The 16,728-nt window shown below is 47.2% G+C and overlaps 1 long non-coding RNA gene across 1 annotated transcript; it reads left to right on the plus strand.

Annotated features, from left to right (window-relative positions):
• The first annotated feature begins 2,138 nt into the window (after positions 1-2,138).
• Positions 2,139-9,297, plus strand: LOC132249397 (uncharacterized). Its single transcript, XR_009460881.1, has 2 exons — positions 2,139-3,065; positions 6,813-9,297. It is a non-coding gene; the product is annotated as an uncharacterized LOC132249397 (long non-coding RNA).
• Positions 9,298-16,728: the final 7,431 nt, after the last annotated feature.

The following is a 16,728-nucleotide window of genomic DNA, read 5'->3' on the forward strand; positions in this document are numbered from 1 at the left end:
AGCGCTCCACCTAGGGATGAGCAACCCCCAACACACCTACAGGCTTGGCAGCACCAAACTGAACAGCACCACAAATAAAATAATAGACCACAGTATGAATATGAGCCGGCAGTGTGATGCTGTAGCCAGTAGGGCAAATAATACTCTGGCATGTATCAATCAATGCATCTCCAGCAAAACCAAGGAGTTGATTCTTCCACTTTACTTGGCACTGGTGAAACCGCAGCTGGAGTACTGCATCCAGTTCTGGGCACCACACTTTAACAAGGACACGGACAAGCTTGAGAGATGAGCCAAAGAGCCACTCGTATGATCAGAGTCTTACATGGCAAGCCTTATGCGGAATGGCTGAGGGATCTGGGACTCTTCAGCCTGAGGAAAAGAAGGCTGAGAGGGGACCTGGTAGCAGCTTACAGCTACACAAGGGGAGTACATCAAGGGCTCAGTGAGCAACTGTTCACCAGGGCACCCGAAGGGAAAACTAGGAGTAATGGCCACAAACCCCTGGAAGGCTGATTCAGGCTCAACATTAGGAGAAACTTCTTCACAGTCAGGGTGTCCAGACTGTGGAATAAGCTCCCTCCAGAGGTGGTGCAATCACCTACCTTGGAAATCTTCAAGCGGAGACCTGACCTGGCCCCCAGTTATCTTTCCTACTTGGTGCAGGGGGCTGGACCCAATGATCTTCCGAGGTCCCTTCTAACCTTACCATCTATGGAACTCCCCCTGCGACAGAAGCTGCCAGCCCCTGAGATTGTTCCTAGTTGAGGTGGAGCAGGGGATGGGAGATTGTTCCCAGCCCCAACTCTGCTCCAGGATGAGACTGGGGGACATGACTTATGAGGAAAGAGTGAGGGAAGATCTTGTGGGATAAGATCAAGTGTGAGGGAACTGGGCTTATTTAGTCTAGAGAAGAGGAGACCTGAAGGGAGATTCAAAAGAGGATAGAGTTAGACTGCTCTCAGTGGTGGAAGATGACAGAACAAGGAGCAATGATCTCAAGTCACAGCAAGGGAAGCTTAGGTTAAATATTAGGAAGAATTTTCTTACTAGGAGGGTAGTAAAACACTGAGACAGGTTACCCAGAGAGGTGGTGAAATCTCCATCCTTGGAGATTTTTAAGACCCGGCTTGACAAAGCCTTGGCTGAGATGATCTAGTTGCAGATGTTCCTGCTTTGAGCAGGGGGTTGGACTAGATGACCTCCTGAAGTCCCTTACAACCCTAATTTTCTATGATTCTATGACTGAGCAGATCTCAGACCAAGCAGATTACCCACCAGACTCTTCAGTCTGTGGCTTCAGATACTCTCAAATCCATGACATACATCCTACATGCAAGCCCCAAGCCTAGAGGCCTTGGAGTTCAAGGCCTTGAAGCCCCCTAGTGTTGCTTGTCTCTAGCCAAAAGGCCAAAGGAGCAAGCTTAGAAGGAAAGCCTGAGCTCTCGCTATTACCACAAATTGTGTAGCTGAGATCCTCACATTTGGATACATTTGTAGACTCTTGCAGGGGTCAGCATGCCCACAGTGCAAGGGCCAGGCCTTCACCCACTAATTACACCAAATCATTCAAGGCTGAGAAGAAAGGTATCTCCCCTGCCAGGAAAGTACCAAACTATCAAACCGGATCTGACCGGAGGTAGAGGTGGAGGCAGCAGCGGGGGCAGAAGCAGCTGATCCCCTTAAGGTAAGTGGGGCAGAGAGAGCCAGCACAGCTGAGCTGGATCTGGAGGGGAAGCCCCGTGGATCCCTTTTAGTTGAGCTGGTAGGGAGCTGTGCACGAACAGGCCCATTCTATAAGGGCACGCTGGTGTTTGCACCGGCATTCACACAGGTGGGCAAGCAGGAGGGGCCAGGAGGAGAAAGTATTTGGCAAAGATAAGGTAAAGGCACCCCCCCCCCCCAAAAAAAAATGGTGTGGACGTGGAATGCCACTAGGGTCCCTGGCTACCCAGGGCTTCTCTGAGGCCTCCACCCAGATGGAACCCACAGGGGGACTGTTGTCACCCCGCCCTCTGGCCTGAGGGGGATGCCCAGCAGGGTTAGGGGGGGCAGGGGATGGGGGAACCCACACCTGTCCCACAGGTGCCCATCTTAGGGCCTTGGAGGGGCAGGTGAGGGAGCTCCAGGAGGAGGTTAGCAGGCTGAGGGAGATCAGGGAATCAGAGGATGAAATTGACAGGTATTTCCTTTCCCTGTAGGGCCATGCACCAAAGGGAGAAGAACCCGAGGAGGTGCCCTCCACAGCAGAATGGCAGAAGGTTCTGTCCAGAGCCCGGGCTGCTCGTGGTGGTGTAGTACCAGCTCCCCCAGTCCAGCTGGGGAACAGGTATGAGGCCCTGGTGACATTGGAGGAAGAGGAAAGTGAGGCGGAAACCTCTGGTGAGGAGGTCACTCCACGCACAGAATGGGCTGAAGGAGGCAAGTCAACCCGGAAGAAGAGACGCCGGGTGCTCGTCATAGGTGACTCCATCCTGAGAGGAACAGAGGGTCCCATCTGTCACCAGGATCCCATGACACGCGAGGTCTACTGTCTGCCCAGAGCGCGGATTCAGAATATGATGGAGATGATCCCGGCCCTCATCCAGCCCACTGATTACTACCCGATGGTCCTAATCCATGTGGGCACTAATGATGCAGCCAGGAGCAGTCCAGATCGCCTGATGAAGGACTACCAAGCTCTGAGGGGCAAGATGAAGAAGATAGGGGCACAGGTGGTCTTCTCATTGGTCCTTCCAGTAAGCAGGAGTGGAAGGCTCCACGAGACCTGCATCTGGGGCGTCAACTTGAGGCTTCGGGAATGTTGTGTCACAGCGGGCTTTGGCTTTCTGGACCACAACCCATACTTCAGAACAAGAGACATGCTTGGGTGGGATGGGCTTCACCTCTTCCCCAAAGGTTAAGCGTGTGTTCTCTTTCAGGTTGGCTGATCTCCGGTGGCCTTTAAACTAGGCACATGGGGGGAAGGGAAGGAAGAGGACCAAGGGAGCCAGAGAACACAGAACCAAGAGACACCTACAAGAACAGCCCAGCTGAGACAGGAGATGAGTACAAGAAATACCCAGGTAAGAGACAGGGGCCCGGATAGTCCTGGGATTGGGGGGCGGTGCATACACCCTCAGGAGGCCTTAAATGCCTCTATACTAATGCTCGTAGTATGGGGAATAAGCAAGAGGAACTTGCCCTCATGCTAGCTATCACAAACCCAGACATATTGGGGCTCACTGAAACTTGGTGGGATTCAACACATGACTGGGCAGTGAACATCAAGGGCTATTGGCTGGACAGGCGGGATAGAACAGGGAGGAAAGGTGAGGTTGTGGAGCTCTATGTCAAAGAGCAATACACATCCTCAGCAAACAGCACTGGGTCTGAGGTAGGGCAGACTGAGGTGCTCTGGGTCAGAATACAAGGGGGTTAGGGGGAAAGGGACCTAACGGTGGGGGTCTACTACAGGCCACCTAACGAGGGGGAAGAGCTGGACCGGGAATTCTCAGGTCCGCTCATGGACAAGTGCAAGGTGTTGCACCTGGGGAGGAAGAACCAGCAGCATAGCTACAGGCTGGGGAACTCCCTTCTTGTCAGCACAGAGGCAGAAAAGGATCTTGGAGTCGCTATTCATTCCAAGATGAACATGGGCTGCCAATGTGGGGACACGGTCAGGAAGGCTAACCATACCTTGTTATGCATCCATAGGTGCATCACGAGCAGGTCCAAGGAGGTGATCCTCTCCCTCTATGCGACATTGGTTAGGCCACAGTTAGAGTACCGTGTCCAGTTCTGGGAGCTGCTCTTCAGGAGGGATGTGGATAGCATCGAGAGGGTCTAAAGGAGAGCCACTCGCATGATCAGGGGGCAGCAGGGCAGGCCCTATGAGGAGAGGCTACGGGACCTGAACCTGTTCAGCCTCCACAAGAGAAGGCTGAGAGGGGATCTGGTGGCTGCCTATAAACTTGCCAAGGGGGACCAGCAGGCAATGGGGGAGTCCCTTTTCACCTGAGCACTACCAGGGGTAACAAGGAACAATGGCCATAAGTTGACTGACAGTAGATTCAGGCTAGATATCAGGAGGCACTACTTCACAGTCAGGGTGGCTAGGAGCTGGAACCAAATTCCAAGGGATGTGATGCTCACCCCTACCCTTGGGGTCCTCAAAAAGAGGCTAGATAGCCACCTAGCTGGGGTCATTTGACCCCAGCATCCCTTCCTGCCCATGGCAGGGGGTTAGACTTGATAATCTGCTTAGGTCCCTTCTGACCCTAGCTACTATGAAACTATGAAATGTACTGTGCCCTGAAGCTGGTAGTACAGCCTGGAATAGTTTCATCCAAAGGTTAGTTCTATGCAAAGGTTAAAAAAAACTACCATGAGATTCTCTCTCTCTTGATATTTTCAGACAAGACTAGATATCTTTCTGGAAGATGCTGTATTCAACCATAAGTCATTAGCCTCAGTACACGAGTAACTAGGGGAAATTCTATGGCCTATGTTATGCAGGTCAGACAAGATGATGTAACGGTACCCTCTGGCCTTACAATTTATGACTCTACAAAAAGCAGAAATAAAGAAAGATTAAGCATATAACTGTCTTTTCTGTGTTCCACAGAACTGAGTATCAGCATTCGCCTGCATGCAGTCTACCTCTGTTCACTGAGATTGGGGTAGCTGTGCCAAATGGTGGAAGGATTAGTTGGAGGAGGCTGACAGAGGTGGTACTGATAAGACAAAAATATGTATTTGCCTCAAGGAATCACCTATGCCTTGTTCCACTGATGAGTTGTGTACGTTGCATTAGGAGAAGTGCACAAGGAGAAGTGTTGTCAAGGAAATTGTCAGGCAGCATGATGGCATATGTAACAGCAGGCTATATGGCCTTAGGGTGGACTAAATGTAGATTAAAACATACCAACACGTCTCCGAAGGACTCTTGAAGACTGGAGTGGTGTAATACCTGTGTGACGGAGCAGCTTTAGTGCTCCGTCACTTTAAGGGCTGGAGCAGGCAGCCACCAGGTGACTGATTGCAGCAGCCATTTTCAAACATAGGTCAGAAAGGAAGCAGTCTGGGTGAGCAGCCAAGGAGGTAACATCAGGCTGAGTTGCTCCCTGAACACCTGGAGGTAAGGGTAGGAGCTAGGGGAAGGCTTGGAGGCGTCTGGTCCTGGGCATGACCTGAAATTGCACCCTGCCAGGGAAGGGTGGCCTGGTGGAGCTACCCGTGGCAGGGTATTTTCCCCAGAAATGCCAGGTCAGTTACCTCCCCAGTGAAAGGTGAGGAGGGATGCCTAAAACCCCCAGCCCCCACATCCCTGGTGGGTTCAATCTGTACAGAGGGAGCCCAGGCTCATGGGAGTCCTGAGGCAGGGCCCAGGTTGGAGGAGGGACGTGGAGCAGCACCCAGGCTCTTCATGAGTCCTGTCATCACAGAGTCCCTGAGAGGGGGCCAGGCATGGCTGTGGCCACCTGAGCCTCACAGGGTGCAATACCCAGGGTAGAGGGCCAGGCAGGACTATGGCCACCTGAGCCGGACAGGGTAGCAGACCCCAGTGGAGCCCCAGTGAGGGCCAGTATGTGGAGCCCCAAGGAGGGGGTTGTGTGGTGGTATAAGACCCTAGGACCAGGCATGGCTACGGCCACCTGAGCCCCAAGGGGTGGATGATCCCAGTAGAGCCCCAGTGAGGGGCCAAGAGCTTAGAGCCCAGTATGTGTTTGTATGTATAAAGAAAGACCCAGTGCAAATCACTGGTGGAGACATCTGTCAGGCATGGAACACGTAAGGGGTGGTTGCAGGATGTAAGCACTGCTGTGTTACAGTTGGGCTCTTGAAGGGCAGCCTCCCACCTATTTAACCTCCCAATCATTTATCAACAAGGCGTGGCAGGAGAACAAGGCGGGCTGTTTGTCCAGAGACAGGCTTGGGCCCCTATTAGCACCAGGCCTGGAAGACGCCCTTTGTCACAGCTTGCTGTAAACTGAAGGTGGGCCTCAGCACAGAGTTATGAGACTTTGTTCTACAGTTCATTAGAACTGCATGCTCATTAGCTCATTATTCAAAGTCTTCAGCAGACCCTGAGAGAGTAGAGTGGTAATATTTGTATTTATTACCATGTTGGGGCATCAGTTACGGAGAGTAGAGCTGAAGCTATTATGAGCAGTCCTAAATATAAAACATTAATTATTCAGTGGTGCGATTTAATTAAGAAAAGCCATTCTTTTACTGAATGAACCTCTAAAACTCTTTTCCCCCTTTTCTGCATCAATGGTACTGAATATTAATAAAACAAAATCGTGTATACTCGCATACCACACTCACCTTTTCTGCAAAAAATTTGCCTTCCAAATTTGGGTGCTGCTTAAGCAGGAATTTTAATTTTCTGCCTAGAAAAGAAGCATAAACATGCTACAAGACTGTTGGTGCTTCTTTTTCATCTCTTCCCTCCCACAGCTGCATAGAGAAGAGGTAAACCCCAGCAGTGGCAGATTGTGAGGGTGGGGGATGCTGTGGTGTGGTCACAACCTGCTTTGATGATTTGAGTTCCACTCAAAGTTTAAAACCAACTGCCCTGCAGCAGCAGTAGCATTTCTATTCAGGAAATGATGAGGGAGTCAATTGGCTTTATGGCTCATTAAAAGCTATATTCTTCCTGCTAATTCCTCTTCATTCCACAGGAATTAATGACCCTCTCTCCTTTTCAATGATCATGATGTTCCCCTAAACAAGCTATCTTTTCTTCAGCAGTTTTTCTGTCTGTTAGTTATTCCTGATCTCTTTTATATTTAACAGGCCTACTCACTGTTGTTCATTCTTTTCAGAATCCTAAATCTGCCCAGAGTGTCTGGACTCCAGCAGGAGATACAGTTCCAGCTTTTAACTGAGTGGCTAAGAACCACTGACAATTCAACTGGAGAGAGGGTTCAAATTGTAGCTTTTGCCTGAGCAGGAAAAAGAAGAGTGAGCTAAAGATCTCTGCTCTGTCCCTACTCTATGTGGCCATGAGTCTGGAAAAAAATATTTTTCTCTTCATTCTGCTATCCCAAAAACAATGTGTGTGTCTTATTTGGCAGCATTGGGTTTATGAGAAAATTCAACATTTCCTCCAGGATTTTTTTTTAATTGCCTTGAGAAGAATATATTCAACTGGTACTTTTAAACTTCCTGGTAGCTGGAAAAGTGACCAGACCACCTATGATTGTAGTACCAGATCATTTGGGTGAGTTGGACATTTCAAGCATTTTTACACATGCAAGCAATGCAGCTCCAGGCGCTTTGAAAAGTGCCTGGTACTGGGTCACTTGCAGTTGTATAAGCAGTGAAATGCGCGTCAGCTCACGGAAAATGGCATTGGTATGCTTTTGAACTAAAACACAAAGATGATGTTTTAGTTCAAAGGTGCACCGCTGCCATTTCCTGCACGCTGACACATACTTTGCCGTGTATACAACTGCAAGCGACACAGTGCTCTGGCATGTCCGGGCACGAAAATGTATGTTTATCAATGCCCTTCAATAATGGCCTGTGTTTTCATTATTATAGAACAGTCGTGTTCAACCTTTTTTGCCCAGCGGGCCAGAAGGGCAGCAGCCAGTCCATCCACTGGCCAGATCCAGCTGGTGGTCCCAATCTGGAAGGACCCCATCTGGCCATGCAGAGAGGGGCAGGGTGAAGCCTGGCCCTACTCCAACCACCTGAGGGAAGGGGACTTGGCCCAACCCCAACATGCCCCATGGTCAGGGAGGAAGTATAACTCAGCCCCAACCTAACTGCACAGGAGGAAGGGGTATGGTTCAGCCCCAAACCAGCTATGTAGGGGAAGAGGGTAAAGCCCAGCACCAATCTGGCTATTTGAAGGAAGGGAGCATGCTGGCCTAACCCAGCCACACAGGAGGGAAGGGACCATGGCCCAGTCTGACCCAGTGTGTGGGCCTTGGGAATTTGGCCACTGGGGAGGGTAGTAATATTAATTGTCACTGCTCCCCCACCACCAAATTTCCCGACCTATAGAGAGCCCTGCAGGCTGGGTGCCATGGCTCTGTGGGCCAGAGGTTAAGTACCCCTGTTATAGAACTGTCTTGTTTTAAAGAACTGATAGTTTTGGTGGAGAAAACTGCAGACAAAATTTTAAGCCTTGATACCTCATCAAACACAAGAGAGAACCTGAAAAAAAAACATTCCTACCTATGAACCAAACAAGTGGCCCCTCCATGTGCAGCCCCCTAGGAAAGTCAATATCCCAGGCAAAACACCTCTTTAAGGTGGAGAGAAGGCACAACAGAGATGACATGTCCATGTATGGATCATCTTGCCCAGCAGCTAGCAGTATAACTTCACCCTTGATTTTTTATATCTGAAAATCCCAGCATTGAAGCAACCTGGAATGATATCTGATTAATTTTGCAACTTGTTGTGGTTTACATGAATGCAACTCATTACTAAGATATAAAGACATCAGCTTTTGCCTAGGAAACCTCATAGATAATCCACTCCAGAAATTTATGATGAATATAAATAATACATTTTAACTACTACTCCTTCATAACCAGAATGTAGACATCTGTTTTAGCATTGTATTATCCATAGTGAGCAGAAAACAAGATTCAGAAGTTGTGTTACATCACGTGCGTCTGCTAGTGAGAGCAATATAAATGGTGGGTATAATAAGTGGTGGGCATGGTGTTGGATGTCTACACTAAATACTAAGTCTTAACATTGCTTTCAAAGCATGCGCACAGATTAAAAGCTGCCTGTTCTATAGAATTCCTGGGAGGACAAACAAATTGCATATTATTATAGATAGCAACAGAGTGTACATCTGGAGTACTCAGAATTCTTGGTAGAGGTGATATCTTTTATTAAACCAACTAGATAGTTGGTTATTTGCAAGCTGTTCTTCTGGAGTACTGCTTTCAGAATCCACTCAGACCACTCTACATTCAGAAAAGGTACATTCAGACATCAAGAAGTTGCCAATTACAGACTGTCATTCTTGTTAGTCCATTATTCTGTCTATCATTAGCCATTAGCAAATGCTTCAGAGGGAGGTGAAAAAAACTTTGTGGAAAACAGTTATGGCATGACCTGCTTGGACAGGGAATTTCTTTAGTGCTATCCATCGGCAGTTGGCTTTTGGCTAAAAGCATGAGGATTTAAATCCTTGTATTTTATATCCTTTGTAACATAAATGTGGATGTCTTCATTATTCATATTGCTATTTAGCCATTTTGAATGTTTAATGCTCTTGTGTGAAGGCAAAAATGTGTTTCCTCTTACCCCATTAAAATTACTAGCTTTTCAGTTTCACTGTGTGTCCCCTTATTCTTGGGTTAGGTGAGAACAAATAAAATAACTAGAATATGTCCCCGTCATTCATTATTTGCATACCACTCCCATCCTTCTCTTATTCATCTTCTCTCCCAACCAAACAGTTCCAATCTTTTCATTCTCTTTCACAAGAAGTTTCTGTAGGCCAGTGGTCCCCAATCCACCGATCATGACCAACAGATCAATCGCAGAACCTCTTGTGGTCAATCCTGGGCTGGGAGGGGGCAGGGCATGTGGTCATGCATGCACATGCTGCCCTCCACCCCCCAGCCCACCAGGTCAGTCTATGGGGGAGAGAAAGGGTGAGGGCCAGATCAAGGGATGGGTGGTGCGGCCCAGCCAGGAGCAGGGGAAGGTAAGTGGGGCCACAGCCTGGCTGGGTGGTGGGAGGATTGGGAAGGTTCCTCTAGGTTGCAGGGGCAGGGGAGGATCCCGCTGCTGGGTACACAACTGCAGAGGCTTCAGGGGGCACTTGCCCCTCCATCTCTGTGGGGGCGGAGGTGGCTGCCAGTATGCCTCAAGGCCTGCTGCAGCTGGCCACATGCGGGCATGACTCAGCTCAGCAGCAGGACTCACGTGGGGTCGGGCCCTGGCCCTGGCCTGGTTGTCCAGGGGCATGTGGAGGGGGGCCCATGTCCCCTCCACCTGTGCTTGGGGTGCAGTGGACAGCCCACAGCAGAAGCCACTTCCATCCCAAGCACAGGTTGGGAGGGAACAGGCCCCTGAGGCCACTTCCAGGTTGTGTCCAGCGGCGGGGCCCCCCACATGTGCCCCTGAATCATGGAGAGTCCCAGACCCAACCAGGCCCAGGCCCGATGCCACGTGTATCCAGCCACTGAGTGGGCATGGCTCTGCGCAGAGGTGGCACAGAATTGGGGTCAGGCCCCAGCCCTGCTGTGTCTGGGACTCTCTATGGTCCAGGGGCATGTCGGGGGAGGCTCCCACCACTGAGTGCAGCCCAGTGAAGGCCTCAGAGGCAGCAGCAGTCACCTCCTCCCAGAGCACTCACTCCTGTCCCTGCCTCTGCCCCACTCCCTCTGGGTACCAACGCCACTTCCTCCCGTCCAGCAGTCCCCCAAAAAGGTTGGAGACCACTGCTCTAGGCACACAACCATTTTTGTCATCTATTTTGGGTTCCCTTCCATCTTATTTGAGATTGGAAAGTTACAGTTGAATATGCTATTTCAGGTGTACACTTGCTGTGGATTCATATAATGGCACCAGAATGCTTTTAGTATGATTTCCTGTTTTCTTATGTGTACTAATTTGTTTTACTTGCTTTTGGTAACTGTAACAGGGGAGCCTCTTACTTGGGAGTAAGGGAAGGGAGGAGAGGGAACTGTAGCAGGGAGCTAGGTGGTTCCTGCCCCTTTAAGATGACACAGCAGGCTTAGCTGGCTCTATGGGGCCACACCTGCAGGAGGATGGGGTGGTCCTTGCTTGGCAGGGAAAACCCTGTGCAGGGCCGGGGAAGGCACATGACCAAGAAGGGGGCTTGGCTTCCAGGCGTATAAACCCAGGTCATGAACTATAGCAGGCAGTCTAGCCCTGCATGTTGAAGGGTGAGGAGCTCTTGAGAGAGATGCCTGCAGTGGATGGACTAGCAGGCACCTGATTTGTTCCCTGGAGCTGCCCAGAGGGAACTAAAGGGAGTTTATGGCTCTATAGTGAGATAATAACCCAGAGCTGGGTAGATTCCTTTGTTGTAAAACAGGGGCTTTTCATTATGTTGTTAATGAGGCTTTAGACTGGAGGACTGGGTTGTGATTATAGGGGAGATTTGGAGGCCATGGAGGGGTGCCTGATAGGGCACTCAACATTAGGCAGCCTAGATTGAATTAAGGACCAAAGGGCTAAGGGTGAAAAGTCAAGCAGCCTGGCTCAGGGCCAAGGTCCAGAGGGCTAAGGGCTGGAGAAGCAACCAACTTAGCCAAGGGTAAGGGATGAGAGGGATGATAGAGACATATGCACAAGGGGCCTGGAGACACAGAACCAACAGGGCTGGCTGAGACTGGGCATAGATCAGTGGGCCAGGTCTGGAGGTCTGCAACTAAGGGAAAGGGAGGCTAAAGCCAAGAGGGCCAAGGCCTCTACAAGGGAGACAATGGTGTAGAGTAACATCTGCAAGGCATGGGCGTGACTGTAGGGGTGGAAGGAGGCCATGAATTTAGTTAAAGCATTTAGGGCTGAAGGGAACAAAAGATGGAAACAAGGGGAAAGCTCACTTGCCTCTTAAAGCAGTCTCCTCTCACTATTTTCCAAAAACAAGATGTGGCAGACAAGGAAGCAGGGCAAAACCCTGGGAGGCAAGGGTGAGAGACGGGCAGAATTGAGGCAGCCACTAGGGGGCATCATGGCAACCCCAGGTGGCTCACCTGTAACAGTAGCTTTTATAAATAGGGAAGAAAAACTCCACACATACTAGTAGTAAAGGGATTACTTTTTTGAGGAACTTTGTCCAGAACCATGGGTATGTATGGTGGCTTTCAAGATGTTTTGCACTGGCTGTGTGGTCACAGCATCTGGGCCTGAAACCTACATGACTGATATAATAAACTTAATCTAAAGTCTTTAACATAATCAAATCAGTCTCGAGAGTCCCCTCTCCTGTAGAAGAAAATTTGTAAATATAAAAAGCTGCTCAACACAATTAGAGTCACTCATCATAAACAAGGAAATCAGAACCTTTGAAGGAGATGTCAAAAGCAGTATGTCAATTTATCAGGAGCTGGAAACCGCATCCAAGTATGTTTCATATTGAAAAATGTTAGCTTTATATAAAATGTTGACTGAAGCCTCAAAGAATTGATTTAACGTCAGTACAAATTATATTGTTTTTATTAAAGTCGAAGTTAATGCTCTAGTTCTGGTAAAAAAAAGGTTTATCACCTTGACAAAGCACCCAAAGCATGTTAAGATTATACAAATTGTAGTAAGTTTGTTATAAAAATAAGCAGCTTTCCAAAGTGCTCTCATCCAGAGATGTTCATTTATTTCTAATCTACTTGTAATTCTCCTGCTTAGATGATAAATTGGCTTTCCTTATATTTTTAATGCATCTTATTCTAAATAAGTGGGTAAATCCTGTGCATCTAATTTACACCAACAGGCTCACTGTAAAACCAGCTGGGTTTTTCTCCAATGCCCATAATGTAATATTATCCACAGGGCAGTTTCCTCCTACATTTTAGATAAAGGCTGTCCAACTTCTAATTAGCTAGGGCCGCACCCCACACCATTAGGGGCACTACCACAGCTCACACCATTAGGGGCCTCAGTCATGTAAGCCATGGTCCCACCAGGCCCCTATCCCTGGTCCATTGTGTTCATGGGCAGCATTGCACCCCCCCCCAGTCACAATGGTGGGTGGCATGGGCAGTGGCCCCTTAGCTCACCAGTCATGGGCTCCCCTACTGCACCATGCTATGGGCTTCCCACTACTGTATGCTACATCTCATTGCACCACCTGCTGGGAAGCAGAAGCCAGATGAGGGAGTGGAAGCCCAAAGACTCTGGCTGCTGCAGTAGTGGAGTAGTGGCCTGGTGGGAGCTAGAGGGGGCCACAAATTATCCCCTGGCAGGCTGCATGTGGCCCCTTGGTCATCAGTTGGACAGCCCTGTTCTAGATGCTAAAATGGGTTTCTGCAATAGATTTTTCTGTGCTTTGAGGAGATCCTGTCAGTTGTGCCAAATTTTGCATTGGTTTGGTTCTGTGCCTAAATGAATAGGATTGGGTTTCCAAACACTTTGCAGTTATGGGCAAGGCCAGGAATTGAATAAGGAGTGTGAGTAAATCTGATCATGTTTATAGACTTATATAAACAATCTTTTTTTTCCTGCCAGTTGGATGCTGACTCCTTCAGTAAATCTCACAAACCCCTAAAATTCATGGATGCACAGGAAGTGTCCTTTATTATTTTGCTGACTGCATGTTCTCATGGAATAGACAACACACTGCTGCATTTTGTCCTGAAAGCTTCTAAAAGGATTAAGGAAGGTGCAGTGTCCGAGCCACTGCAAGATATACTGCAGAGAAAAATATTAGGGCTGTGCAAAATGGCACTGTTCCATTTCGACTTGCATTTCAAAGTTTTGAGGGAACAGGATTTCATTTCAAATTTCATTTTGATTCAAAACCGCTGTTCCATTTTGTTTCATCGAAACAGTGATGCTGTTTCAACACTGTTTCAATGTTTCAGCCATAGGCTATAATGGGGAAGCTTGAAACAGCCTCTCTCATCCAGTAGGCAGATCAGGGGTCTACAACCCCAGGATGGGTGTGGGGGCTGTGCCAGTCTTCCCAGGGTTGCCCCCGATCTGCCTACCAGATGAGGGAGGGAAGCCAGGTGCTGTTGCCTGGGACTGGGGAGCTGGGAAAGGGCCCAATTGCTCAGTTCCCCTCCCCAGACCTACGAATGGACTGAGGAAGGCAACTCAGCCCAGCAGAGCTGAGTTCCTCTCCCCAGCACTATGATCATGCTGGGGAAAGGAACTCATCTCAGCTGGGCTCAGTTTCCTTCCCCAGCCTGATTGCAGCGCTGGAGAGGGGGGCTAAGCCCAGGCTCAGTTCCCTTCCCCTGTGCTGTGATCAGCTTCCTGCAGCCCAGCCACGGGGGGCAGGGAGAACCAGGCTGTGTTCCCGGCCCGGCTGAGCCACATGGTGCTGCGAAGCCACTGTGAGTGCAGCCATGGTTCTCCCCTGTCTCTCACCACCTGGCTGTTGACTGCTTCGAAACTCAAAACATTTCAAAATGTTTGAAATGTTTCGACTAGCCTCATTTTGTTTTGACGCTGTTTCAAAACACTTCATTTCATTTTGATTTTGCTGTTTCAAGCTCTAAATGAGTCAAAACAGAGTCGAAACGAAACAGCTGGCGAAATTTCGCACAGCCCTGAAAAATATGGATGACTGGCAACTGGCAAGAGGTAAACTTGCTCCTTTCCATGCTGCAATCTTGCTCAAAGTCAAAGACTTTCCACTTTCTAGGTTTCTATTTGTTGTATCAGCATTGTCTGCTCTCACTGAGGAATGAATAAGTTTCCTTTGCTTTATCTAGATAAAGCAAAAATGGATAGGAGAAGAAGAAAAAGAAATTCAACGTTTTAAAATCCTTATTTATGCAAGCATATGTAACCATTTATGGGAAACTAGGTTTAAAAACATCTGTTTCTTATGGAAATCAAGAACAAAATGACTTTTCATTGACTGTCTTATAAAGTTGTCAAAAATGCACCAAATGTCAAAGTGGAAATGGCTGTATTTCTTCCTGATAATCAACTGTTTTAAGGCTCTTACAGCTTTGCACTGGGAGACTATTGCATTACAGACAAATGGAAACATTTCTCATTTTTGTAAATCTTCTGACAAAAGTCAATTCAGAACTTCTTGGGAAATGGGAATAATAATTCTTTCAGTAGTTCTGTAGATGTGTTTCTTTTTTCTTTATTAATGGGCTATATAAAATATCTTTGCTTTTTTATATACGTTAACTGAGATCTCAGTGTATTTTTGTTTTACTTTCACAGATCTCATTTCAATCTATCTGTTTGAACAACTTAACCTTTAAACTTATAAAGCCACATTCAATTATTAAATTATATAGGCACCATTATGGAGGGAGTGTCAAATGAAAACCATAAAGGTAGTTCACCTGATGATCCTTTCATTCAGTGGTGCTAGAAGACTGCTTGGTACCACTATCTTTTCTTTTTTTGAATTTTAAAGAAATAGGGATAATGAAATTGGGTAGCCATGTAAGTCAGAAATAAAAGAAACCATGATGTAGTTATGCATGCAAGAATATAAATAGATAGATAGATAGATAGATAGATAGATAGATAGATACTATATGTCAACGACAATAATATTATTCATATTTTTGTTTTTGATATTGCATGCAGTGTTCCAGATGTTTCTCAAACAAAGTAGTACTGCCTGATATAATCTATCCAGAAAATTTCAGAAGAATGCACCAAGTAGAATCACTGGAAGAGCAAAGGAGAATTGGAGAATGTGAAAGTTCTATGAAAAGAAAGAAAATGTTATAATATGCCTTACAAGTATAATTGTATATTCATTATGTAGATAAACATTCTATATTGTTAGTGGCATATTGCCTATCAGCTGAACAGTAGTAGCACTCAATTAAAATGTCTATATCATATTAACTGTTTCATTTTACAGAAACTGAATGTTGTTCTCAGTATCATGTAGCATGCACTTTTATGAACTGATGCAATTAATCATTCACATCCAGTTTGGTTATGAATGAAAATTACTCCTAACCAAGTATGTCCTAGAAAGCCAACAATATATCTTTTTAAAAGAACTTTACAGAATTAAATTGCTATGGAAATGTTACCCACAAAGGACAAGGTAACATGGGGTGAGGCAAGAAGGCCTATAACAATGGCTCTGTCTCCCCTATTTGCTGTGAAGAGAAGGAGGAAAAGATTGTACCTGTAAAGCCAATTCTCCATTAGAAAAGGCTTGCCCATATATACCAGCATGTCTGTGCCAACGAGACTGACTATCCCTCAATTCAGGTCTCTTTCTGAAATGTCCAATCTAGCTCTAGGCAAACAATTTCTTCCTTTCTTTTTTAGTCTAGATAATCTTTACTCTTAAAGATTAATGAAAGCACTTGGATTTCGGAACTTTCTCAGGCAGCATCCCAGTCATTTGATGGGCTGCACAGTACACAGGCTTGATGGATGTTCTTTCTGACCACAAAGTACAAAACTTTAACAACTGACTCTGATGTGAAACTGTGGAACAAGGATCACCCACAGACTGGATTGTGTTAAGTATGGTTTAAACAGAGACTCTGGATTGTTGTCCCATTACTTGGACTAACTTTTATGACCCCTGTGTCTCTCAAAGGGTTAACTGTTTTGTTTATCCCTTTTGTTCCCTTCAACTCACCCTTGCCTCTCTCAATAGGGGCCTTATTTTCCATTCCCCTTTCCTTATCCTTTGTATTCAAATGACCTTATTCTTTTCTATGTAGAACTACTGCTCTCTGCAAGCCCGTTCACAGTATATGATGCAGTAAACTGATTTTTGTTTTCATCTTAGGCAAGGAGTGATTTTTTTTTTTCTTTGACCCACGTGTAACAGGGCCTGGCCACCATGCCGGCCAACCTCCCTGTCTGGGCAGTCTGCTCACCTATACTCTTCTGCCACGCCTTGATGTAAACAATAAGTTGCTCTGTTAAAACAGGAGGCTGCTCATTTTAAATCCCGATGCCAATGGCATATTACATAGCTCAGAACCTCCCCTTATACCGTCTCCAATGCCTCGCAAATGGCATCCAAATTTTCCAATACTCCCTTGGATCCTTTCTGGGCCACTCTGGCCTCTGGCCTAAACTAGGCCTGAGGCATCCTTGGATGTGCTTGGGCCTTTA

The sequence above is a fragment of the Alligator mississippiensis genome, chromosome 3, assembly GCF_030867095.1.
Source record: "Alligator mississippiensis isolate rAllMis1 chromosome 3, rAllMis1, whole genome shotgun sequence".
In the NCBI taxonomy this organism is placed as follows: domain Eukaryota; kingdom Metazoa; phylum Chordata; order Crocodylia; family Alligatoridae; genus Alligator; species Alligator mississippiensis.